Below are 22238 nucleotides of genomic sequence, written 5' to 3'. Positions count from 1 at the left end.
CACAAGGGTCAGGCAGGCAATGCAAGCCAGCTCTCTCTTCCTTCGCTTTCCACACCAGCCCCAATGCCACAACTTGCATTCATGCGGCGCCTTCAGGCTAGGAGAGAGAACGTCCTGCCGACACACTGGCTTGCGGCCACACGGGCCAGCTGGCGTGCCCATCAAAGTGCAGCACGCCAAGGCAAACAACCGTGCTGCGTTGCAAAGGCCCGGCAAAGCTGCAGCAGCTGAATGGCCCGACCAAGCCGCCTGCCTGAGTTGAGCCCGCAGGCAAGTGTTGGGAGGAATGGCGAGGACGCAGAGAGCAGCAAAAGGTTGGCCTGCCTCTGGTGTGGAGAGTGCTTGGCGTGAGCAGTCACTGCTGGCCGCAAAAGCCTACTGCACCTGGTATTCCCAGGCGGTCTCCCATCCAAGTACTAACCAGGCCTGAGTCTGCTTAGCTTCCGAGATCAGACGAGATCGGGCGTTTTCAGACTAGTATGGCCGTAGGCATCTGCAGCATCGTCTTCTCGCCTATTCAAGCTGGCCACCCTAGCACCCTCGCCACTTCTTCTTTCCGGTTGTTTTCAATTTTTTCTCTCTCTTTTTCTACTTCTACTTCTACTTCTCCTCCTCTTTCTCTCCTTCTCCTGCTAATTCTAGCCTATATGCCTGATACTCGCTCCCCTTCATGCCGTCCCCACCTAGCTCTCTTTTTTCTTCTCCACCTCCCCAAGGAAAACTGCAAGCCCCGCCCACCTCACACCAGCCTGCCGCCTGCACGCTGCTGCCTTTCCACATTGCAACGCTGCGCACTTCTCTCAGCACAGCCAGCACAAGGGTCAGGCAGGCAATGCAAGCCAGCTCTCTCTTCCTTCGCTTTCCACACCAGCCCCAATGCCACAACTTGCATTCATGCGGCGCCTTCAGGCTAGGAGAGAGAACGTCCTGCCGACACACTGGCTTGCGGCCACACGGGCCAGCTGGCGTGCCCATCAAAGTGCAGCACGCCAAGGCACACAACCGTGCTGCGTTGCAAAGGCCCGGCAAAGCTGCAGCAGCTGAATGGCCCGACCAAGCCGCCTGCCTGAGTTGAGCCCGCAGGCAAGTGTTGGGAGGAATGGCGAGGACGCAGAGAGCAGCAAAAGGTTGGCCTGCCTCTGGTGTGGAGAGTGCTTGGCGTGAGCAGTCTCTGCTGGCCGCAAAAGCCTACTGCACCTGGTATTCCCAGGCGGTCTCCCATCCAAGTACTAACCAGGCCTGAGTCTGCTTAGCTTCCGAGATCAGACGTTTTCAGACTAGTATGGCCGTAGGCATCTGCAGCACCGTCTTCTCGCCTATTCAAGCTGGCCACCCTAGCACCCTCGCCACTTCTTCTTTCCGGTTGTTTTCAATTTTTTCTCTCTCTTTTTCTACTTCTACTTCTACTTCTCCTCCTCTTTCTCTCCTTCTCCTGCTAATTCTAGCCTATATGCCTGATACTCGCTCCCCTTCATGCCATCCCCACCGAGCTCTCTTTTTTCTTCTCCACCTCCTCAAGGAAAACTGCAAGCCCCGCCTACCTCACACCAGCCTGCCGCCTGCACGCTGCTGCCTTTCCACATTGCAACGCTGCGCACTTCTCTCAGCACAGCCAGCACAAGGGTCAGGCAGGCAATGCAAGCCAGCTCTCTCTTCCTTCGCTTTCCACACCAGCCCCAATGCCACAACTTGCATTCATGCGGCGCCTTCAGGCTAGGAGAGAGAACGTCCTGCCGACACACTGGCTTGCGGCCACACGGGCCAGCTGGCGTGCCCATCAAAGTGCAGCACGCCAAGGCACACAACCGTGCTGCGTTGCAAAGGCCCGGCAAAGCTGCAGCAGCTGAATGGCCCGACCAAGCCGCCTGCCTGACTTGAGCCCGCAGGCAAGTGTTGGGAGGAATGGCGAGGACACAGAGAGCAGCAAAAGGTTGGCCTGCCTCTGGTGTGGAGAGTGCTTGGCGTGAGCAGTCACTGCTGGCCGCAAAAGCCTACTGCACCTGGTATTCCCAGGCGGTCTCCCATCCAAGTACTAACCAGGCCTGAGTCTGCTTAGCTTCCGAGATCAGACGAGATCGGGCGTTTTCAGACTAGTATGGCCGTAGGCATCTGCAGCACCGTCTTCTCGCCTATTCAAGCTGGCCACCCTAGCACCCTCGCCACTTCTTCTTTCCGGTTGTTTTCAATTTTTTCTCTCTCTTTTTCTACTTCTACTTCTACTTCTCCTCCTCTTTCTCTCCTTCTCCTGCTAATTCTAGCCTATATGCCTGATACTCGCTCCCCTTCATGCCGTCCCCACCTAGCTCTCTTTTTTCTTCTCCACCTCCCCAAGGAAAACTGCAAGCCCCGCCCACCTCACACCAGCCTGCCGCCTGCACGCTGCTGCCTTTCCACATTGCAACGCTGCGCACTTCTCTCAGCACAGCCAGCACAAGGGTCAGGCAGGCAATGCAAGCCAGCTCTCTCTTCCTTCGCTTTCCACACCAGCCCCAATGCCACAACTTGCATTCATGCGGCGCCTTCAGGCTAGGAGAACGTCCTGCCGACACACTGGCTTGCGGCCACACGGGCCAGCTGGCGGGCCCATCAAAGTGCAGCACGCCAAGGCACCCAACCGTGCTGCGTTGCAAAGGCCCGGCAAAGCTGCAGCAGCTGAATGGCCCGACCAAGCCGCCTGCCTGAGTTGAGCCCGCAGGCAAGTGTTGGGAGGAATGGCGAGGACGCAGAGAGCAGCAAAAGGTTGGCCTGCCTCTGGTGTGGAGAGTGCTTGGCGTGAGCAGTCTCTGCTGGCCGCAAAAGCCTACTGCACCTGGTATTCCCAGGCGGTCTCCCATCCAAGTACTAACCAGGCCTGAGTCTGCTTAGCTTCCGAGATCAGACGAGATCGGGCGTTTTCAGACTAGTATGGCCGTAGGCATCTGCAACACCGTCTTCTCGCCTATTCAAGCTGGCCACCCTAGCACCCTCGCCACTTCTTCTTTCCGGTTGTTTTCAATTTTTTCTCTCTCTTTTTCTACTTCTACTTCTACTTCTCCTCCTCTTTCTCTCCTTCTCCTGCTAATTCTAGCCTATATGCCTGATACTCGCTCCCCTTCATGCCATCCCCACCGAGCTCTCTTTTTTCTTCTCCACCTCCTCAAGGAAAACTGCAAGCCCCGCCTACCTCACACCAGCCTGCCGCCTGCACGCTGCTGCCTTTCCACATTGCAACGCTGCGCACTTCTCTCAGCACAGCCAGCACAAGGGTCAGGCAGGCAATGCAAGCCAGCTCTCTCTTCCTTCGCTTTCCACACCAGCCCCAATGCCACAACTTGCATTCATGCGGCGCCTTCAGGCTAGGAGAGAGAACGTCCTGCCGACACACTGGCTTGCGGCCACACGGGCCAGCTGGCGTGCCCATCAAAGTGCAGCACGCCAAGGCACACAACCGTGCTGCGTTGCAAAGGCCCGGCAAAGCTGCAGCAGCTGAATGGCCCGACCAAGCCGCCTGCCTGACTTGAGCCCGCAGGCAAGTGTTGGGAGGAATGGCGAGGACACAGAGAGCAGCAAAAGGTTGGCCTGCCTCTGGTGTGGAGAGTGCTTGGCGTGAGCAGTCACTGCTGGCCGCAAAAGCCTACTGCACCTGGTATTCCCAGGCGGTCTCCCATCCAAGTACTAACCAGGCCTGAGTCTGCTTAGCTTCCGAGATCAGACGAGATCGGGCGTTTTCAGACTAGTATGGCCGTAGGCATCTGCAGCACCGTCTTCTCGCCTATTCAAGCTGGCCACCCTAGCACCCTCGCCACTTCTTCTTTCCGGTTGTTTTCAATTTTTTCTCTCTCTTTTTCTACTTCTACTTCTACTTCTCCTCCTCTTTCTCTCCTTCTCCTGCTAATTCTAGCCTATATGCCTGATACTCGCTCCCCTTCATGCCGTCCCCACCTAGCTCTCTTTTTTCTTCTCCACCTCCCCAAGGAAAACTGCAAGCCCCGCCCACCTCACACCAGCCTGCCGCCTGCACGCTGCTGCCTTTCCACATTGCAACGCTGCGCACTTCTCTCAGCACAGCCAGCACAAGGGTCAGGCAGGCAATGCAAGCCAGCTCTCTCTTCCTTCGCTTTCCACACCAGCCCCAATGCCACAACTTGCATTCATGCGGCGCCTTCAGGCTAGGAGAACGTCCTGCCGACACACTGGCTTGCGGCCACACGGGCCAGCTGGCGGGCCCATCAAAGTGCAGCACGCCAAGGCACCCAACCGTGCTGCGTTGCAAAGGCCCGGCAAAGCTGCAGCAGCTGAATGGCCCGACCAAGCCGCCTGCCTGAGTTGAGCCCGCAGGCAAGTGTTGGGAGGAATGGCGAGGACGCAGAGAGCAGCAAAAGGTTGGCCTGCCTCTGGTGTGGAGAGTGCTTGGCGTGAGCAGTCTCTGCTGGCCGCAAAAGCCTACTGCACCTGGTATTCCCAGGCGGTCTCCCATCCAAGTACTAACCAGGCCTGAGTCTGCTTAGCTTCCGAGATCAGACGAGATCGGGCGTTTTCAGACTAGTATGGCCGTAGGCATCTGCAACACCGTCTTCTCGCCTATTCAAGCTGGCCACCCTAGCACCCTCGCCACTTCTTCTTTCCGGTTGTTTTCAATTTTTTCTCTCTCTTTTTCTACTTCTACTTCTACTTCTCCTCCTCTTTCTCTCCTTCTCCTGCTAATTCTAGCCTATATGCCTGATACTCGCTCCCCTTCATGCCATCCCCACCGAGCTCTCTTTTTTCTTCTCCACCTCCTCAAGGAAAACTGCAAGCCCCGCCTACCTCACACCAGCCTGCCGCCTGCACGCTGCTGCCTTTCCACATTGCAACGCTGCGCACTTCTCTCAGCACAGCCAGCACAAGGGTCAGGCAGGCAATGCAAGCCAGCTCTCTCTTCCTTCGCTTTCCACACCAGCCCCAATGCCACAACTTGCATTCATGCGGCGCCTTCAGGCTAGGAGAGAGAACGTCCTGCCGACACACTGGCTTGCGGCCACACGGGCCAGCTGGCGTGCCCATCAAAGTGCAGCACGCCAAGGCAAACAACCGTGCTGCGTTGCAAAGGCCCGGCAAAGCTGCAGCAGCTGAATGGCCCGACCAAGCCGCCTGCCTGAGTTGAGCCCGCAGGCAAGTGTTGGGAGGAATGGCGAGGACGCAGAGAGCAGCAAAAGGTTGGCCTGCCTCTGGTGTGGAGAGTGCTTGGCGTGAGCAGTCACTGCTGGCCGCAAAAGCCTACTGCACCTGGTATTCCCAGGCGGTCTCCCATCCAAGTACTAACCAGGCCTGAGTCTGCTTAGCTTCCGAGATCAGACGAGATCGGGCGTTTTCAGACTAGTATGGCCGTAGGCATCTGCAGCACCGTCTTCTCGCCTATTCAAGCTGGCCACCCTAGCACCCTCGCCACTTCTTCTTTCCGGTTGTTTTCAATTTTTTCTCTCTCTTTTTCTACTTCTACTTCTACTTCTCCTCCTCTTTCTCTCCTTCTCCTGCTAATTCTAGCCTATATGCCTGATACTCGCTCCCCTTCATGCCGTCCCCACCTAGCTCTCTTTTTTCTTCTCCACCTCCCCAAGGAAAACTGCAAGCCCCGCCCACCTCACACCAGCCTGCCGCCTGCACGCTGCTGCCTTTCCACATTGCAACGCTGCGCACTTCTCTCAGCACAGCCAGCACAAGGGTCAGGCAGGCAATGCAAGCCAGCTCTCTCTTCCTTCGCTTTCCACACCAGCCCCAATGCCACAACTTGCATTCATGCGGCGCCTTCAGGCTAGGAGAACGTCCTGCCGACACACTGGCTTGCGGCCACACGGGCCAGCTGGCGGGCCCATCAAAGTGCAGCACGCCAAGGCACCCAACCGTGCTGCGTTGCAAAGGCCCGGCAAAGCTGCAGCAGCTGAATGGCCCGACCAAGCCGCCTGCCTGAGTTGAGCCCGCAGGCAAGTGTTGGGAGGAATGGCGAGGACGCAGAGAGCAGCAAAAGGTTGGCCTGCCTCTGGTGTGGAGAGTGCTTGGCGTGAGCAGTCTCTGCTGGCCGCAAAAGCCTACTGCACCTGGTATTCCCAGGCGGTCTCCCATCCAAGTACTAACCAGGCCTGAGTCTGCTTAGCTTCCGAGATCAGACGAGATCGGGCGTTTTCAGACTAGTATGGCCGTAGGCATCTGCAGCACCGTCTTCTCGCCTATTCAAGTTGGCCACCCTAGCACCCTCGCCACTTCTTCTTTCCGGTTGTTTTCAATTTTTTATCTCTCTTTTTCTACTTCTACTTCTACTTCTCCTCCTCTTTCTCTCCTTCTCCTGCTAATTCTAGCCTATATGCCTGATACTCGCTCCCCTTCATGCCGTCCCCACCTAGCTCTCTTTTTTCTTCTCCACCTCCCCAAGGAAAACTGCAAGCCCCGCCCACCTCACACCAGCCTGCCGCCTGCACGCTGCTGCCTTTCCACATTGCAACGCTGCGCACTTCTCTCAGCACAGCCAGCACAAGGGTCAGGCAGGCAATGCAAGCCAGCTCTCTCTTCCTTCGCTTTCCACACCAGCCCCAATGCCACAACTTGCATTCATGCGGCGCCTTCAGGCTAGGAGAGAGAACGTCCTGCCGACACACTGGCTTGCGGCCACACGGGCCAGCTGGCGTGCCCATCAAAGTGCAGCACGCCAAGGCACACAACCGTGCTGCGTTGCAAAGGCCCGGCAAAGCTGCAGCAGCTGAATGGCCCGACCAAGCCGCCTGCCTGAGTTGAGCCCGCAGGCAAGTGTTGGGAGGAATGGCGAGGACGCAGAGAGCAGCAAAAGGTTGGCCTGCCTCTGGTGTGGAGAGTGCTTGGCGTGAGCAGTCTCTGCTGGCCGCAAAAGCCTACTGCACCTGGTATTCCCAGGCGGTCTCCCATCCAAGTACTAACCAGGCCTGAGTCTGCTTAGCTTCCGAGATCAGACGAGATCGGGCGTTTTCAGACTAGTATGGCCGTAGGCATCTGCAGCACCGTCTTCTCGCCTATTCAAGCTGGCCACCCTAGCACCCTCGCCACTTCTTCTTTCCGGTTGTTTTCAATTTTTTCTCTCTCTTTTTCTACTTCTACTTCTACTTCTCCTCCTCTTTCTCTCCTTCTCCTGCTAATTCTAGCCTATATGCCTGATACTCGCTCCCCTTCATGCCGTCCCCACCTAGCTCTCTTTTTTCTTCTCCACCTCCCCAAGGAAAACTGCAAGCCCCGCCCACCTCACACCAGCCTGCCGCCTGCACGCTGCTGCCTTTCCACATTGCAACGCTGCACACTTCTCTCAGCACAGCCAGCACAAGGGTCAGGCAGGCAATGCAAGCCAGCTCTCTCTTCCTTCGCTTTCCACACCAGCCCCAATGCCACAACTTGCATTCATGCGGCGCCTTCAGGCTAGGAGAACGTCCTGCCGACACACTGGCTTGCGGCCACACGGGCCAGCTGGCGTGCCCATCAAAGTGCAGCACGCCAAGGCACCCAACCGTGCTGCGTTGCAAAGGCCCGGCAAAGCTGCAGCAGCTGAATGGCCCGACCAAGCCGCCTGCCTGAGTTGAGCCCGCAGGCAAGTGTTGGGAGGAATGGCGAGGACGCAGAGAGCAGCAAAAGGTTGGCCTGCCTCTGGTGTGGAGAGTGCTTGGCGTGAGCAGTCACTGCTGGCCGCAAAAGCCTACTGCACCTGGTATTCCCAGGCGGTCTCCCATCCAAGTACTAACCAGGCCTGAGTCTGCTTAGCTTCCGAGATCAGACGAGATCGGGCGTTTTCAGACTAGTATGGCCGTAGGCATCTGCAGCACCGTCTTCTCGCCTATTCAAGCTGGCCACCCTAGCACCCTCGCCACTTCTTCTTTCCGGTTGTTTTCAATTTTTTCTCTCTCTTTTTCTACTTCTACTTCTACTTCTCCTCCTCTTTCTCTCCTTCTCCTGCTAATTCTAGCCTATATGCCTGATACTCGCTCCCCTTCATGCCGTCCCCACCTAGCTCTCTTTTTTCTTCTCCACCTCCCCAAGGAAAACTGCAAGCCCCGCCCACCTCACACCAGCCTGCCGCCTGCACGCTGCTGCCTTTCCACATTGCAACGCTGCGCACTTCTCTCAGCACAGCCAGCACAAGGGTCAGGCAGGCAATGCAAGCCAGCTCTCTCTTCCTTCGCTTTCCACACCAGCCCCAATGCCACAACTTGCATTCATGCGGCGCCTTCAGGCTAGGAGAGAGAACGTCCTGCCGACACACTGGCTTGCGGCCACACGGGCCAGCTGGCGTGCCCATCAAAGTGCAGCACGCCAAGGCACACAACCGTGCTGCGTTGCAAAGGCCCGGCAAAGCTGCAGCAGCTGAATGGCCCGACCAAGCCGCCTGCCTGAGTTGAGCCCGCAGGCAAGTGTTGGGAGGAATGGCGAGGACGCAGAGAGCAGCAAAAGGTTGGCCTGCCTCTGGTGTGGAGAGTGCTTGGCGTGAGCAGTCTCTGCTGGCCGCAAAAGCCTACTGCACCTGGTATTCCCAGGCGGTCTCCCATCCAAGTACTAACCAGGCCTGAGTCTGCTTAGCTTCCGAGATCAGACGAGATCGGGCGTTTTCAGACTAGTATGGCCGTAGGCATCTGCAGCACCGTCTTCTCGCCTATTCAAGCTGGCCACCCTAGCACCCTCGCCACTTCTTCTTTCCGGTTGTTTTCAGTTTTTTCTCTCTCTTTTTCTACTTCTACTTCTACTTCTCCTCCTCTTTCTCTCCTTCTCCTGCTAATTCTAGCCTATATGCCTGATACTCGCTCCCCTTCATGCCATCCCCACCGAGCTCTCTTTTTTCTTCTCCACCTCCTCAAGGAAAACTGCAAGCCCCGCCTACCTCACACCAGCCTGCCGCCTGCACGCTGCTGCCTTTCCACATTGCAACGCTGCGCACTTCTCTCAGCACAGCCAGCACAAGGGTCAGGCAGGCAATGCAAGCCAGCTCTCTCTTCCTTCGCTTTCCACACCAGCCCCAATGCCACAACTTGCATTCATGCGGCGCCTTCAGGCTAGGAGAGAGAACGTCCTGCCGACACACTGGCTTGCGGCCACACGGGCCAGCTGGCGTGCCCATCAAAGTGCAGCACGCCAAGGCACACAACCGTGCTGCGTTGCAAAGGCCCGGCAAAGCTGCAGCAGCTGAATGGCCCGACCAAGCCGCCTGCCTGACTTGAGCCCGCAGGCAAGTGTTGGGAGGAATGGCGAGGACACAGAGAGCAGCAAAAGGTTGGCCTGCCTCTGGTGTGGAGAGTGCTTGGCGTGAGCAGTCACTGCTGGCCGCAAAAGCCTACTGCACCTGGTATTCCCAGGCGGTCTCCCATCCAAGTACTAACCAGGCCTGAGTCTGCTTAGCTTCCGAGATCAGACGAGATCGGGCGTTTTCAGACTAGTATGGCCGTAGGCATCTGCAGCACCGTCTTCTCGCCTATTCAAGCTGGCCACCCTAGCACCCTCGCCACTTCTTCTTTCCGGTTGTTTTCAATTTTTTCTCTCTCTTTTTCTACTTCTACTTCTACTTCTCCTCCTCTTTCTCTCCTTCTCCTGCTAATTCTAGCCTATATGCCTGATACTCGCTCCCCTTCATGCCGTCCCCACCTAGCTCTCTTTTTTCTTCTCCACCTCCCCAAGGAAAACTGCAAGCCCCGCCCACCTCACACCAGCCTGCCGCCTGCACGCTGCTGCCTTTCCACATTGCAACGCTGCGCACTTCTCTCAGCACAGCCAGCACAAGGGTCAGGCAGGCAATGCAAGCCAGCTCTCTCTTCCTTCGCTTTCCACACCAGCCCCAATGCCACAACTTGCATTCATGCGGCGCCTTCAGGCTAGGAGAACGTCCTGCCGACACACTGGCTTGCGGCCACACGGGCCAGCTGGCGGGCCCATCAAAGTGCAGCACGCCAAGGCACCCAACCGTGCTGCGTTGCAAAGGCCCGGCAAAGCTGCAGCAGCTGAATGGCCCGACCAAGCCGCCTGCCTGAGTTGAGCCCGCAGGCAAGTGTTGGGAGGAATGGCGAGGACGCAGAGAGCAGCAAAAGGTTGGCCTGCCTCTGGTGTGGAGAGTGCTTGGCGTGAGCAGTCTCTGCTGGCCGCAAAAGCCTACTGCACCTGGTATTCCCAGGCGGTCTCCCATCCAAGTACTAACCAGGCCTGAGTCTGCTTAGCTTCCGAGATCAGACGAGATCGGGCGTTTTCAGACTAGTATGGCCGTAGGCATCTGCAACACCGTCTTCTCGCCTATTCAAGCTGGCCACCCTAGCACCCTCGCCACTTCTTCTTTCCGGTTGTTTTCAATTTTTTCTCTCTCTTTTTCTACTTCTACTTCTACTTCTCCTCCTCTTTCTCTCCTTCTCCTGCTAATTCTAGCCTATATGCCTGATACTCGCTCCCCTTCATGCCATCCCCACCGAGCTCTCTTTTTTCTTCTCCACCTCCTCAAGGAAAACTGCAAGCCCCGCCTACCTCACACCAGCCTGCCGCCTGCACGCTGCTGCCTTTCCACATTGCAACGCTGCGCACTTCTCTCAGCACAGCCAGCACAAGGGTCAGGCAGGCAATGCAAGCCAGCTCTCTCTTCCTTCGCTTTCCACACCAGCCCCAATGCCACAACTTGCATTCATGCGGCGCCTTCAGGCTAGGAGAGAGAACGTCCTGCCGACACACTGGCTTGCGGCCACACGGGCCAGCTGGCGTGCCCATCAAAGTGCAGCACGCCAAGGCAAACAACCGTGCTGCGTTGCAAAGGCCCGGCAAAGCTGCAGCAGCTGAATGGCCCGACCAAGCCGCCTGCCTGAGTTGAGCCCGCAGGCAAGTGTTGGGAGGAATGGCGAGGACGCAGAGAGCAGCAAAAGGTTGGCCTGCCTCTGGTGTGGAGAGTGCTTGGCGTGAGCAGTCACTGCTGGCCGCAAAAGCCTACTGCACCTGGTATTCCCAGGCGGTCTCCCATCCAAGTACTAACCAGGCCTGAGTCTGCTTAGCTTCCGAGATCAGACGAGATCGGGCGTTTTCAGACTAGTATGGCCGTAGGCATCTGCAGCACCGTCTTCTCGCCTATTCAAGCTGGCCACCCTAGCACCCTCGCCACTTCTTCTTTCCGGTTGTTTTCAATTTTTTCTCTCTCTTTTTCTACTTCTACTTCTACTTCTCCTCCTCTTTCTCTCCTTCTCCTGCTAATTCTAGCCTATATGCCTGATACTCGCTCCCCTTCATGCCGTCCCCACCTAGCTCTCTTTTTTCTTCTCCACCTCCCCAAGGAAAACTGCAAGCCCCGCCCACCTCACACCAGCCTGCCGCCTGCACGCTGCTGCCTTTCCACATTGCAACGCTGCGCACTTCTCTCAGCACAGCCAGCACAAGGGTCAGGCAGGCAATGCAAGCCAGCTCTCTCTTCCTTCGCTTTCCACACCAGCCCCAATGCCACAACTTGCATTCATGCGGCGCCTTCAGGCTCGGAGAACGTCCTGCCGACACACTGGCTTGCGGCCACACGGGCCAGCTGGCGGGCCCATCAAAGTGCAGCACGCCAAGGCACCCAACCGTGCTGCGTTGCAAAGGCCCGGCAAAGCTGCAGCAGCTGAATGGCCCGACCAAGCCGCCTGCCTGAGTTGAGCCCGCAGGCAAGTGTTGGGAGGAATGGCGAGGACGCAGAGAGCAGCAAAAGGTTGGCCTGCCTCTGGTGTGGAGAGTGCTTGGCGTGAGCAGTCTCTGCTGGCCGCAAAAGCCTACTGCACCTGGTATTCCCAGGCGGTCTCCCATCCAAGTACTAACCAGGCCTGAGTCTGCTTAGCTTCCGAGATCAGACGAGATCGGGCGTTTTCAGACTAGTATGGCCGTAGGCATCTGCAGCACCGTCTTCTCGCCTATTCAAGTTGGCCACCCTAGCACCCTCGCCACTTCTTCTTTCCGGTTGTTTTCAATTTTTTATCTCTCTTTTTCTACTTCTACTTCTACTTCTCCTCCTCTTTCTCTCCTTCTCCTGCTAATTCTAGCCTATATGCCTGATACTCGCTCCCCTTCATGCCGTCCCCACCTAGCTCTCTTTTTTCTTCTCCACCTCCCCAAGGAAAACTGCAAGCCCCGCCCACCTCACACCAGCCTGCCGCCTGCACGCTGCTGCCTTTCCACATTGCAACGCTGCGCACTTCTCTCAGCACAGCCAGCACAAGGGTCAGGCAGGCAATGCAAGCCAGCTCTCTCTTCCTTCGCTTTCCACACCAGCCCCAATGCCACAACTTGCATTCATGCGGCGCCTTCAGGCTAGGAGAGAGAACGTCCTGCCGACACACTGGCTTGCGGCCACACGGGCCAGCTGGCGTGCCCATCAAAGTGCAGCACGCCAAGGCACACAACCGTGCTGCGTTGCAAAGGCCCGGCAAAGCTGCAGCAGCTGAATGGCCCGACCAAGCCGCCTGCCTGAGTTGAGCCCGCAGGCAAGTGTTGGGAGGAATGGCGAGGACGCAGAGAGCAGCAAAAGGTTGGCCTGCCTCTGGTGTGGAGAGTGCTTGGCGTGAGCAGTCTCTGCTGGCCGCAAAAGCCTACTGCACCTGGTATTCCCAGGCGGTCTCCCATCCAAGAACTAACCAGGCCTGAGTCTGCTTAGCTTCCGAGATCAGACGAGATCGGGCGTTTTCAGACTAGTATGGCCGTAGGCATCTGCAGCACCGTCTTCTCGCCTATTCAAGCTGGCCACCCTAGCACCCTCGCCACTTCTTCTTTCCGGTTGTTTTCAATTTTTTCTCTCTCTTTTTCTACTTCTACTTCTACTTCTCCTCCTCTTTCTCTCCTTCTCCTGCTAATTCTAGCCTATATGCCTGATACTCGCTCCCCTTCATGCCGTCCCCACCTAGCTCTCTTTTTTCTTCTCCACCTCCCCAAGGAAAACTGCAAGCCCCGCCCACCTCACACCAGCCTGCCGCCTGCACGCTGCTGCCTTTCCACATTGCAACGCTGCACACTTCTCTCAGCACAGCCAGCACAAGGGTCAGGCAGGCAATGCAAGCCAGCTCTCTCTTCCTTCGCTTTCCACACCAGCCCCAATGCCACAACTTGCATTCATGCGGCGCCTTCAGGCTAGGAGAACGTCCTGCCGACACACTGGCTTGCGGCCACACGGGCCAGCTGGCGTGCCCATCAAAGTGCAGCACGCCAAGGCACCCAACCGTGCTGCGTTGCAAAGGCCCGGCAAAGCTGCAGCAGCTGAATGGCCCGACCAAGCCGCCTGCCTGAGTTGAGCCCGCAGGCAAGTGTTGGGAGGAATGGCGAGGACGCAGAGAGCAGCAAAAGGTTGGCCTGCCTCTGGTGTGGAGAGTGCTTGGCGTGAGCAGTCACTGCTGGCCGCAAAAGCCTACTGCACCTGGTATTCCCAGGCGGTCTCCCATCCAAGTACTAACCAGGCCTGAGTCTGCTTAGCTTCCGAGATCAGACGAGATCGGGCGTTTTCAGACTAGTATGGCCGTAGGCATCTGCAGCACCGTCTTCTCGCCTATTCAAGCTGGCCACCCTAGCACCCTCGCCACTTCTTCTTTCCGGTTGTTTTCAATTTTTTCTCTCTCTTTTTCTACTTCTACTTCTACTTCTCCTCCTCTTTCTCTCCTTCTCCTGCTAATTCTAGCCTATATGCCTGATACTCGCTCCCCTTCATGCCGTCCCCACCTAGCTCTCTTTTTTCTTCTCCACCTCCCCAAGGAAAACTGCAAGCCCCGCCCACCTCACACCAGCCTGCCGCCTGCACGCTGCTGCCTTTCCACATTGCAACGCTGCGCACTTCTCTCAGCACAGCCAGCACAAGGGTCAGGCAGGCAATGCAAGCCAGCTCTCTCTTCCTTCGCTTTCCACACCAGCCCCAATGCCACAACTTGCATTCATGCGGCGCCTTCAGGCTAGGAGAGAGAACGTCCTGCCGACACACTGGCTTGCGGCCACACGGGCCAGCTGGCGTGCCCATCAAAGTGCAGCACGCCAAGGCACACAACCGTGCTGCGTTGCAAAGGCCCGGCAAAGCTGCAGCAGCTGAATGGCCCGACCAAGCCGCCTGCCTGAGTTGAGCCCGCAGGCAAGTGTTGGGAGGAATGGCGAGGACGCAGAGAGCAGCAAAAGGTTGGCCTGCCTCTGGTGTGGAGAGTGCTTGGCGTGAGCAGTCTCTGCTGGCCGCAAAAGCCTACTGCACCTGGTATTCCCAGGCGGTCTCCCATCCAAGTACTAACCAGGCCTGAGTCTGCTTAGCTTCCGAGATCAGACGAGATCGGGCGTTTTCAGACTAGTATGGCCGTAGGCATCTGCAGCACCGTCTTCTCGCCTATTCAAGCTGGCCACCCTAGCACCCTCGCCACTTCTTCTTTCCGGTTGTTTTCAGTTTTTTCTCTCTCTTTTTCTACTTCTACTTCTACTTCTCCTCCTCTTTCTCTCCTTCTCCTGCTAATTCTAGCCTATATGCCTGATACTCGCTCCCCTTCATGCCATCCCCACCGAGCTCTCTTTTTTCTTCTCCACCTCCTCAAGGAAAACTGCAAGCCCCGCCTACCTCACACCAGCCTGCCGCCTGCACGCTGCTGCCTTTCCACATTGCAACGCTGCGCACTTCTCTCAGCACAGCCAGCACAAGGGTCAGGCAGGCAATGCAAGCCAGCTCTCTCTTCCTTCGCTTTCCACACCAGCCCCAATGCCACAACTTGCATTCATGCGGCGCCTTCAGGCTAGGAGAGAGAACGTCCTGCCGACACACTGGCTTGCGCCACACGGGCCAGCTGGCGTGCCCATCAAAGTGCAGCACGCCAAGGCACACAACCGTGCTGCGTTGCAAAGGCCCGGCAAAGCTGCAGCAGCTGAATGGCCCGACCAAGCCGCCTGCCTGAGTTGAGCCCGCAGGCAAGTGTTGGGAGGAATGGCGAGGACGCAGAGAGCAGCAAAAGGTTGGCCTGCCTCTGGTGTGGAGAGTGCTTGGCGTGAGCAGTCACTGCTGGCCGCAAAAGCCTACTGCACCTGGTATTCCCAGGCGGTCTCCCATCCAAGTACTAACCAGGCCTGAGTCTGCTTAGCTTCCGAGATCAGACGAGATCGGGCGTTTTCAGACTAGTATGGCCGTAGGCATCTGCAGCACCGTCTTCTCGCCTATTCAAGCTGGCCACCCTAGCACCCTCGCCACTTCTTCTTTCCGGTAGTTTTCAGTTTTTTCTCTCTCTTTTTCTACTTCTACTTCTACTTCTCCTCCTCTTTCTCTCCTTCTCCTGCTAATTCTAGCCTATATGCCTGATACTCGCTCCCCTTCATGCCATCCCCACCGAGCTCTCTTTTTTCTTCTCCACCTCCTCAAGGAAAACTGCAAGCCCCGCCTACCTCACACCAGCCTGCCGCCTGCACGCTGCTGCCTTTCCACATTGCAACGCTGCGCACTTCTCTCAGCACAGCCAGCACAAGGGTCAGGCAGGCAATGCAAGCCAGCTCTCTCTTCCTTCGCTTTCCACACCAGCCCCAATGCCACAACTTGCATTCATGCGGCGCCTTCAGGCTAGGAGAGAGAACGTCCTGCCGACACACTGGCTTGCGGCCACACGGGCCAGCTGGCGTGCCCATCAAAGTGCAGCACGCCAAGGCACACAACCGTGCTGCGTTGCAAAGGCCCGGCAAAGCTGCAGCAGCTGAATGGCCCGACCAAGCCGCCTGCCTGAGTTGAGCCCGCAGGCAAGTGTTGGGAGGAATGGCGAGGACGCAGAGAGCAGCAAAAGGTTGGCCTGCCTCTGGTGTGGAGAGTGCTTGGCGTGAGCAGTCACTGCTGGCCGCAAAAGCCTACTGCACCTGGTATTCCCAGGCGGTCTCCCATCCAAGTACTAACCAGGCCTGAGTCTGCTTAGCTTCCGAGATCAGACGAGATCGGGCGTTTTCAGACTAGTATGGCCGTAGGCATCTTCAGCACCGTCTTCTCGCCTATTCAAGCTGGCCACCCTAGCACCCTCGCCACTTCTTCTTTCCGGTTGTTTTCAATTTTTTCTCTCTCTTTTTCTACTTCTACTTCTACTTCTCCTCCTCTTTCTCTCCTTCTCCTGCTAATTCTAGCCTATATGCCTGATACTCGCTCCCCTTCATGCCGTCCCCACCTAGCTCTCTTTTTTCTTCTCCACCTCCCCAAGGAAAACTGCAAGCCCCGCCCACCTCACACCAGCCTGCCGCCTGCACGCTGCTGCCTTTCCACATTGCAACGCTGCGCACTTCTCTCAGCACAGCCAGCACAAGGGTCAGGCAGGCAATGCAAGCCAGCTCTCTCTTCCTTCGCTTTCCACACCAGCCCCAATGCCACAACTTGCATTCATGCGGCGCCTTCAGGCTAGGAGAGAGAACGTCCTGCCGACACACTGGCTTGCGGCCACACGGGCCAGCTGGCGTGCCCATCAAAGTGCAGCACGCCAAGGCACACAACCGTGCTGCGTTGCAAAGGCCCGGCAAAGCTGCAGCAGCTGAATGGCCCGACCAAGCCGCCTGCCTGAGTTGAGCCCGCAGGCAAGTGTTGGGAGGAATGGCGAGGACGCAGAGAGCAGCAAAAGGTTGGCCTGCCTCTGGTGTGGAGAGTGCTTGGCGTGAGCAGTCTCTGCTGGCCGCAAAAGCCTACTGCACCTGGTATTCCCAGGCGGTCTCCCATCCAAGTACTAACCAGGCCTGAGTCTGCTTAGCTTCCGAGATCAGACGAGATCGGGCGTTTTCAGACTAGTATGGCGGTAGGCATCTGCAGCACCGTCTTCTCGCCTATTCAAGCTGGCCACCCTAGCACCCTCGCCACTTCTTCTTTCCGGTTGTTTTCAGTTTTTTCTCTCTCTTTTTCTACTTCTACTTCTACTTCTCCTCCTCTTTCTCTCCTTCTCCTGCTAATTCTAGCCTATATGCCTGATACTCGCTCCCCTTCATGCCATCCCCACCGAGCTCTCTTTTTTCTTCTCCACCTCCTCAAGGAAAACTGCAAGCCCCGCCTACCTCACACCAGCCTGCCGCCTGCACGCTGCTGCCTTTCCACATTGCAACGCTGCGCACTTCTCTCAGCACAGCCAGCACAAGGGTCAGGCAGGCAATGCAAGCCAGCTCTCTCTTCCTTCGCTTTCCACACCAGCCCCAATGCCACAACTTGCATTCATGCGGCGCCTTCAGGCTAGGAGAGAGAACGTCCTGCCGACACACTGGCTTGCGGCCACACGGGCCAGCTGGCGTGCCCATCAAAGTGCAGCACGCCAAGGCACACAACCGTGCTGCGTTGCAAAGGCCCGGCAAAGCTGCAGCAGCTGAATGGCCCGACCAAGCCGCCTGCCTGAGTTGAGCCCGCAGGCAAGTGTTGGGAGGAATGGCGAGGACGCAGAGAGCAGCAAAAGGTTGGCCTGCCTCTGGTGTGGAGAGTGCTTGGCGTGAGCAGTCACTGCTGGCCGCAAAAGCCTACTGCACCTGGTATTCCCAGGCGGTCTCCCATCCAAGTACTAACCAGGCCTGAGTCTGCTTAGCTTCCGAGATCAGACGAGATCGGGCGTTTTCAGACTAGTATGGCCGTAGGCATCTGCAGCACCGTCTTCTCGCCTATTCAAGCTGGCCACCCTAGCACCCTCGCCACTTCTTCTTTCCGGTTGTTTTCAATTTTTTCTCTCTCTTTTTCTACTTCTACTTCTACTTCTCCTCCTCTTTCTCTCCTTCTCCTGCTAATTCTAGCCTATATGCCTGATACTCGCTCCCCTTCATGCCGTCCCCACCTAGCTCTCTTTTTTCTTCTCCACCTCCCCAAGGAAAACTGCAAGCCCCGCCCACCTCACACCAGCCTGCCGCCTGCACGCTGCTGCCTTTCCACATTGCAACGCTGCGCACTTCTCTCAGCACAGCCAGCACAAGGGTCAGGCAGGCAATGCAAGCCAGCTCTCTCTTCCTTCGCTTTCCACACCAGCCCCAATGCCACAACTTGCATTCATGCGGCGCCTTCAGGCTAGGAGAACGTCCTGCCGACACACTGGCTTGCGGCCACACGGGCCAGCTGGCGGGCCCATCAAAGTGCAGCACGCCAAGGCACCCAACCGTGCTGCGTTGCAAAGGCCCGGCAAAGCTGCAGCAGCTGAATGGCCCGACCAAGCCGCCTGCCTGAGTTGAGCCCGCAGGCAAGTGTTGGGAGGAATGGCGAGGACGCAGAGAGCAGCAAAAGGTTGGCCTGCCTCTGGTGTGGAGAGTGCTTGGCGTGAGCAGTCACTGCTGGCCGCAAAAGCCTACTGCACCTGGTATTCCCAGGCGGTCTCCCATCCAAGTACTAACCAGGCCTGAGTCTGCTTAGCTTCCGAGATCAGACGAGATCGGGCGTTTTCAGACTAGTATGGCCGTAGGCATCTGCAGCACCGTCTTCTCGCCTATTCAAGCTGGCCACCCTAGCACCCTCGCCACTTCTTCTTTCCGGTTGTTTTCAATTTTTTCTCTCTCTTTTTCTACTTCTACTTCTACTTCTCCTCCTCTTTCTCTCCTTCTCCTGCTAATTCTAGCCTATATGCCTGATACTCGCTCCCCTTCATGCCATCCCCACCGAGCTCTCTTTTTTCTTCTCCACCTCCTCAAGGAAAACTGCAAGCCCCGTCTACCTCACACCAGCCTGCCGCCTGCACGCTGCTGCCTTTCCACATTGCAACGCTGCGCACTTCTCTCAGCACAGCCAGCACAAGGGTCAGGCAGGCAATGCAAGCCAGCTCTCTCTTCCTTCGCTTTCCACACCAGCCCCAATGCCACAACTTGCATTCATGCGGCGCCTTCAGGCTAGGAGAGAGAACGTCCTGCCGACACACTGGCTTGCGGCCACACGGGCCAGCTGGCGTGCCCATCAAAGTGCAGCACGCCAAGGCACACAACCGTGCTGCGTTGCAAAGGCCCGGCAAAGCTGCAGCAGCTGAATGGCCCGACCAAGCCGCCTGCCTGAGTTGAGCCCGCAGGCAAGTGTTGGGAGGAATGGCGAGGACGCAGAGAGCAGCAAAAGGTTGGCCTGCCTCTGGTGTGGAGAGTGCTTGGCGTGAGCAGTCACTGCTGGCCGCAAAAGCCTACTGCACCTGGTATTCCCAGGCGGTCTCCCATCCAAGTACTAACCAGGCCTGAGTCTGCTTAGCTTCCGAGATCAGACGAGATCGGGCGTTTTCAGACTAGTATGGCCGTAGGCATCTGCAGCACCGTCTTCTCGCCTATTCAAGCTGGCCACCCTAGCACCCTCGCCACTTCTTCTTTCCGGTTGTTTTCAATTTTTTCTCTCTCTTTTTCTACTTCTACTTCTACTTCTCCTCCTCTTTCTCTCCTTCTCCTGCTAATTCTAGCCTAGATGCCTGATACTCGCTCCCCTTCATGCCGTCCCCACCTAGCTCTCTTTTTTCTTCTCCACCTCCCCAAGGAAAACTGCAAGCCCCGCCCACCTCACACCAGCCTGCCGCCTGCACGCTGCTGCCTTTCCACATTGCAACGCTGCACACTTCTCTCAGCACAGCCAGCACAAGGGTCAGGCAGGCAATGCAAGCCAGCTCTCTCTTCCTTCGCTTTCCACACCAGCCCCAATGCCACAACTTGCATTCATGCGGCGCCTTCAGGCTAGGAGAACGTCCTGCCGACACACTGGCTTGCGGCCACACGGGCCAGCTGGCGGGCCCATCAAAGTGCAGCACGCCAAGGCACCCAACCGTGCTGCGTTGCAAAGGCCCGGCAAAGCTGCAGCAGCTGAATGGCCCGACCAAGCCGCCTGCCTGAGTTGAGCCCGCAGGCAAGTGTTGGGAGGAATGGCGAGGACGCAGAGAGCAGCAAAAGGTTGGCCTGCCTCTGGTGTGGAGAGTGCTTGGCGTGAGCAGTCTCTGCTGGCCGCAAAAGCCTACTGCACCTGGTATTCCCAGGCGGTCTCCCATCCAAGTACTAACCAGGCCTGAGTCTGCTTAGTTTCCGAGATCAGACGAGATCGGGCGTTTTCAGACTAGTATGGCCGTAGGCATCTGCAGCACCGTCTTCTCGCCTATTCAAGCTGGCCACCCTAGCACCCTCGCCACTTCTTCTTTCCGGTTGTTTTCAATTTTTTCTCTCTCTTTTTCTACTTCTACTTCTACTTCTCCTCCTCTTTCTCTCCTTCTCCTGCTAATTCTAGCCTATATGCCTGATACTCGCTCCCCTTCATGCCATCCCCACCGAGCTCTCTTTTTTCTTCTCCACCTCCTCAAGGAAAACTGCAAGCCCCGTCTACCTCACACCAGCCTGCCGCCTGCACGCTGCTGCCTTTCCACATTGCAACGCTGCGCACTTCTCTCAGCACAGCCAGCACAAGGGTCAGGCAGGCAATGCAAGCCAGCTCTCTCTTCCTTCGCTTTCCACACCAGCCCCAATGCCACAACTTGCATTCATGCGGCGCCTTCAGGCTAGGAGAGAGAACGTCCTGCCGACACACTGGCTTGCGGCCACACGGGCCAGCTGGCGTGCCCATCAAAGTGCAGCACGCCAAGGCACACAACCGTGCTGCGTTGCAAAGGCCCGGCAAAGCTGCAGCAGCTGAATGGCCCGACCAAGCCGCCTGCCTGAGTTGAGCCCGCAGGCAAGTGTTGGGAGGAATGGCGAGGACGCAGAGAGCAGCAAAAGGTTGGCCTGCCTCTGGTGTGGAGAGTGCTTGGCGTGAGCAGTCACTGCTGGCCGCAAAAGCCTACTGCACCTGGTATTCCCAGGCGGTCTCCCATCCAAGTACTAACCAGGCCTGAGTCTGCTTAGCTTCCGAGATCAGACGAGATCGGGCGTTTTCAGACTAGTATGGCCGTAGGCATCTGCAGCACCGTCTTCTCGCCTATTCAAGCTGGCCACCCTAGCACCCTCGCCACTTCTTCTTTCCGGTTGTTTTCAATTTTTTCTCTCTCTTTTTCTACTTCTACTTCTACTTCTCCTCCTCTTTCTCTCCTTCTCCTGCTAATTCTAGCCTATATGCCTGATACTCGCTCCCCTTCATGCCGTCCCCACCTAGCTCTCTTTTTTCTTCTCCACCTCCCCAAGGAAAACTGCAAGCCCCGCCCACCTCACACCAGCCTGCCGCCTGCACGCTGCTGCCTTTCCACATTGCAACGCTGCGCACTTCTCTCAGCACAGCCAGCACAAGGGTCAGGCAGGCAATGCAAGCCAGCTCTCTCTTCCTTCGCTTTCCACACCAGCCCCAATGCCACAACTTGCATTCATGCGGCGCCTTCAGGCTAGGAGAGAGAACGTCCTGCCGACACACTGGCTTGCGGCCACACGGGCCAGCTGGCGTGCCCATCAAAGTGCAGCACGCCAAGGCACACAACCGTGCTGCGTTGCAAAGGCCCGGCAAAGCTGCAGCAGCTGAATGGCCCGACCAAGCCGCCTGCCTGAGTTGAGCCCGCAGGCAAGTGTTGGGAGGAATGGCGAGGACGCAGAGAGCAGCAAAAGGTTGGCCTGCCTCTGGTGTGGAGAGTGCTTGGCGTGAGCAGTCACTGCTGGCCGCAAAAGCCTACTGCACCTGGTATTCCCAGGCGGTCTCCCATCCAAGTACTAACCAGGCCTGAGTCTGCTTAGCTTCCGAGATCAGACGAGATCGGGCGTTTTCAGACTAGTATGGCCGTAGGCATCTGCAGCACCGTCTTCTCGCCTATTCAAGCTGGCCACCCTAGCACCCTCGCCACTTCTTCTTTCCGGTTGTTTTCAATTTTTTCTCTCTCTTTTTCTACTTCTACTTCTACTTCTCCTCCTCTTTCTCTCCTTCTCCTGCTAATTCTAGCCTATATGCCTGATACTCGCTCCCCTTCATGCCGTCCCCACCTAGCTCTCTTTTTTCTTCTCCACCTCCCCAAGGAAAACTGCAAGCCCCGCCCACCTCACACCAGCCTGCCGCCTGCACGCTGCTGCCTTTCCACATTGCAACGCTGCACACTTCTCTCAGCACAGCCAGCACAAGGGTCAGGCAGGCAATGCAAGCCAGCTCTCTCTTCCTTCGCTTTCCACACCAGCCCCAATGCCACAACTTGCATTCATGCGGCGCCTTCAGGCTAGGAGAACGTCCTGCCGACACACTGGCTTGCGGCCACACGGGCCAGCTGGCGGGCCCATCAAAGTGCAGCACGCCAAGGCACCCAACCGTGCTGCGTTGCAAAGGCCCGGCAAAGCTGCAGCAGCTGAATGGCCCGACCAAGCCGCCTGCCTGAGTTGAGCCCGCAGGCAAGTGTTGGGAGGAATGGCGAGGACGCAGAGAGCAGCAAAAGGTTGGCTTGCCTCTGGTGTGGAGA

The 22238-nt window shown here is 57.2% G+C and overlaps 26 non-coding genes and 1 pseudogene across 26 annotated transcripts; all 27 read right to left on the bottom strand.

Moving 5' to 3' along the window:
• Positions 1-372: 372 nt before the first annotated feature.
• Positions 373-491, bottom strand: LOC140412719 (5S ribosomal RNA). The gene has a single exon (XR_011941907.1). It is a non-coding gene; the product is annotated as a 5S ribosomal RNA (ribosomal RNA).
• A 694-nt stretch (positions 492-1185) lies between these two features.
• LOC140415635 (5S ribosomal RNA) lies at positions 1186-1294 on the bottom strand (annotated as a pseudogene).
• Positions 1295-1988: 694 nt separating this feature from the next.
• LOC140412718 (5S ribosomal RNA) lies at positions 1989-2107 on the bottom strand. Its single transcript, XR_011941906.1, has one exon. It is a non-coding gene; the product is annotated as a 5S ribosomal RNA (ribosomal RNA).
• Positions 2108-2797: 690 nt separating this feature from the next.
• Positions 2798-2916, bottom strand: LOC140412717 (5S ribosomal RNA). The gene has a single exon (XR_011941905.1). It is a non-coding gene; the product is annotated as a 5S ribosomal RNA (ribosomal RNA).
• Positions 2917-3610: 694 nt separating this feature from the next.
• On the bottom strand, positions 3611-3729 carry LOC140412716 (5S ribosomal RNA). Its single transcript, XR_011941904.1, has one exon. It is a non-coding gene; the product is annotated as a 5S ribosomal RNA (ribosomal RNA).
• A 690-nt stretch (positions 3730-4419) lies between these two features.
• Positions 4420-4538, bottom strand: LOC140412715 (5S ribosomal RNA). Its single transcript, XR_011941903.1, has one exon. It is a non-coding gene; the product is annotated as a 5S ribosomal RNA (ribosomal RNA).
• A 694-nt stretch (positions 4539-5232) lies between these two features.
• On the bottom strand, positions 5233-5351 carry LOC140412714 (5S ribosomal RNA). Its single transcript, XR_011941902.1, has one exon. It is a non-coding gene; the product is annotated as a 5S ribosomal RNA (ribosomal RNA).
• A 690-nt stretch (positions 5352-6041) lies between these two features.
• On the bottom strand, positions 6042-6160 carry LOC140412713 (5S ribosomal RNA). Its single transcript, XR_011941901.1, has one exon. It is a non-coding gene; the product is annotated as a 5S ribosomal RNA (ribosomal RNA).
• A 694-nt stretch (positions 6161-6854) lies between these two features.
• Positions 6855-6973, bottom strand: LOC140412712 (5S ribosomal RNA). The gene has a single exon (XR_011941900.1). It is a non-coding gene; the product is annotated as a 5S ribosomal RNA (ribosomal RNA).
• Positions 6974-7663: 690 nt separating this feature from the next.
• Positions 7664-7782, bottom strand: LOC140412711 (5S ribosomal RNA). Its single transcript, XR_011941899.1, has one exon. It is a non-coding gene; the product is annotated as a 5S ribosomal RNA (ribosomal RNA).
• A 694-nt stretch (positions 7783-8476) lies between these two features.
• LOC140412709 (5S ribosomal RNA) lies at positions 8477-8595 on the bottom strand. The gene has a single exon (XR_011941897.1). It is a non-coding gene; the product is annotated as a 5S ribosomal RNA (ribosomal RNA).
• A 694-nt stretch (positions 8596-9289) lies between these two features.
• On the bottom strand, positions 9290-9408 carry LOC140412708 (5S ribosomal RNA). The gene has a single exon (XR_011941896.1). It is a non-coding gene; the product is annotated as a 5S ribosomal RNA (ribosomal RNA).
• A 690-nt stretch (positions 9409-10098) lies between these two features.
• Positions 10099-10217, bottom strand: LOC140412707 (5S ribosomal RNA). The gene has a single exon (XR_011941895.1). It is a non-coding gene; the product is annotated as a 5S ribosomal RNA (ribosomal RNA).
• Positions 10218-10911: 694 nt separating this feature from the next.
• On the bottom strand, positions 10912-11030 carry LOC140412706 (5S ribosomal RNA). The gene has a single exon (XR_011941894.1). It is a non-coding gene; the product is annotated as a 5S ribosomal RNA (ribosomal RNA).
• Positions 11031-11720: 690 nt separating this feature from the next.
• On the bottom strand, positions 11721-11839 carry LOC140412705 (5S ribosomal RNA). The gene has a single exon (XR_011941893.1). It is a non-coding gene; the product is annotated as a 5S ribosomal RNA (ribosomal RNA).
• A 694-nt stretch (positions 11840-12533) lies between these two features.
• Positions 12534-12652, bottom strand: LOC140414319 (5S ribosomal RNA). Its single transcript, XR_011943457.1, has one exon. It is a non-coding gene; the product is annotated as a 5S ribosomal RNA (ribosomal RNA).
• Positions 12653-13342: 690 nt separating this feature from the next.
• On the bottom strand, positions 13343-13461 carry LOC140412704 (5S ribosomal RNA). The gene has a single exon (XR_011941892.1). It is a non-coding gene; the product is annotated as a 5S ribosomal RNA (ribosomal RNA).
• A 694-nt stretch (positions 13462-14155) lies between these two features.
• On the bottom strand, positions 14156-14274 carry LOC140412703 (5S ribosomal RNA). The gene has a single exon (XR_011941891.1). It is a non-coding gene; the product is annotated as a 5S ribosomal RNA (ribosomal RNA).
• Positions 14275-14967: 693 nt separating this feature from the next.
• On the bottom strand, positions 14968-15086 carry LOC140412702 (5S ribosomal RNA). Its single transcript, XR_011941890.1, has one exon. It is a non-coding gene; the product is annotated as a 5S ribosomal RNA (ribosomal RNA).
• Positions 15087-15780: 694 nt separating this feature from the next.
• LOC140412701 (5S ribosomal RNA) lies at positions 15781-15899 on the bottom strand. The gene has a single exon (XR_011941889.1). It is a non-coding gene; the product is annotated as a 5S ribosomal RNA (ribosomal RNA).
• Positions 15900-16593: 694 nt separating this feature from the next.
• LOC140413259 (5S ribosomal RNA) lies at positions 16594-16712 on the bottom strand. Its single transcript, XR_011942434.1, has one exon. It is a non-coding gene; the product is annotated as a 5S ribosomal RNA (ribosomal RNA).
• Positions 16713-17406: 694 nt separating this feature from the next.
• Positions 17407-17525, bottom strand: LOC140412700 (5S ribosomal RNA). Its single transcript, XR_011941888.1, has one exon. It is a non-coding gene; the product is annotated as a 5S ribosomal RNA (ribosomal RNA).
• Positions 17526-18215: 690 nt separating this feature from the next.
• Positions 18216-18334, bottom strand: LOC140412698 (5S ribosomal RNA). Its single transcript, XR_011941886.1, has one exon. It is a non-coding gene; the product is annotated as a 5S ribosomal RNA (ribosomal RNA).
• Positions 18335-19028: 694 nt separating this feature from the next.
• On the bottom strand, positions 19029-19147 carry LOC140412697 (5S ribosomal RNA). The gene has a single exon (XR_011941885.1). It is a non-coding gene; the product is annotated as a 5S ribosomal RNA (ribosomal RNA).
• A 690-nt stretch (positions 19148-19837) lies between these two features.
• On the bottom strand, positions 19838-19956 carry LOC140414256 (5S ribosomal RNA). Its single transcript, XR_011943397.1, has one exon. It is a non-coding gene; the product is annotated as a 5S ribosomal RNA (ribosomal RNA).
• Positions 19957-20650: 694 nt separating this feature from the next.
• Positions 20651-20769, bottom strand: LOC140412696 (5S ribosomal RNA). Its single transcript, XR_011941884.1, has one exon. It is a non-coding gene; the product is annotated as a 5S ribosomal RNA (ribosomal RNA).
• Positions 20770-21463: 694 nt separating this feature from the next.
• Positions 21464-21582, bottom strand: LOC140412695 (5S ribosomal RNA). The gene has a single exon (XR_011941883.1). It is a non-coding gene; the product is annotated as a 5S ribosomal RNA (ribosomal RNA).
• Between the last annotated feature and the right edge of the window lie 656 nt (positions 21583-22238).

Source organism: Scyliorhinus torazame, chromosome 4, assembly GCF_047496885.1.
Source record: "Scyliorhinus torazame isolate Kashiwa2021f chromosome 4, sScyTor2.1, whole genome shotgun sequence".
NCBI lineage: Eukaryota > Metazoa > Chordata > Chondrichthyes > Carcharhiniformes > Scyliorhinidae > Scyliorhinus > Scyliorhinus torazame.
The sequence above is the reverse complement of the archived record's forward strand: the minus strand, read 5'-3'. Positions and strand labels throughout refer to the sequence as shown.